Source organism: Lipotes vexillifer, unplaced genomic scaffold (assembly GCF_000442215.2).
Source record: "Lipotes vexillifer unplaced genomic scaffold, Lipotes_vexillifer_v1.1 scaffold777, whole genome shotgun sequence".
In the NCBI taxonomy this organism is placed as follows: Eukaryota; Metazoa; Chordata; class Mammalia; order Artiodactyla; family Lipotidae; genus Lipotes; species Lipotes vexillifer.
The window spans coordinates 3,921,235-3,922,139 of NW_006784423.1; positions in this window are offsets into that span (position 1 = coordinate 3,921,235).

Genomic DNA, 905 nt, shown 5'->3' on the forward strand with positions numbered 1-905 from the left:
CCCTACACATAGCTGGAGGTGCTCTCCAACACTGCGAGCAATGGCCTCCAATAATATGGCAAGGAAGACACTCCTGCAAGGCGGTATCTGCTTTCTAAATAGTGGGCTTTCTGTTTTGCACTCAAGGGGCATAAGCAATTCAAGTGGCTTCAGACTCATAGCAGATTTTAGGTGACTGATGTCACTGAGTGTGCCACAGGGACCTTGACATCTGCACCATCCCATTTAATGCCTGAAGTCCAAAGACTGCAGTAGAGGGAGTAGTCAGTGGAGGATCTAAAAGTAGCTCAATTTGTGGTTTTTCATTCATGCAACTAATCCAAGCTGTAGCCCTAATCATTCACAGAAATCTTTCTGTTTTTACTGAAATATGTTCAAAATATTTTCCCTCCACTATTGGGAGAAGCCAAGTGGTATCACAGAAAGAGCATGGAGATTCAAACAGCTAGAAAACCATCTCCAATCCTTCCTAGCTGCGTGGCCTTGGGCAATTTCCATACCCTCCCAGTTTCAGTGCCCTCAACTCCCCATGGGAATGACACCACCAAACAATGTATGAAAGGCTACTGGTACACAGGAGGTGCTCAAGAATCAGAGTCAGCCCATTGTTAATCTTGTCTGGACTTTCACTCAGTGGAAATCTAGAGTGGAAATCTATTATTCTTGTGATACGATTTGCAATTGTCCACAATTATTTAACTCACAATAACCTAGGGTGGACATTCCCTATCATTCCTCCATTTTAAAATATGTCCACGTGGAGAACAACAAAGTGACTCAAAAACAGTAGACTCTCCAGAGTCAAAGACTCCAACACAGACCAGGCTGGCATGTGTCTGAGATGTGCTGGCTTGGCTCATATTGAAAGAGGGTAGATAATCTTTGAAAAATTTAATGACACAAGA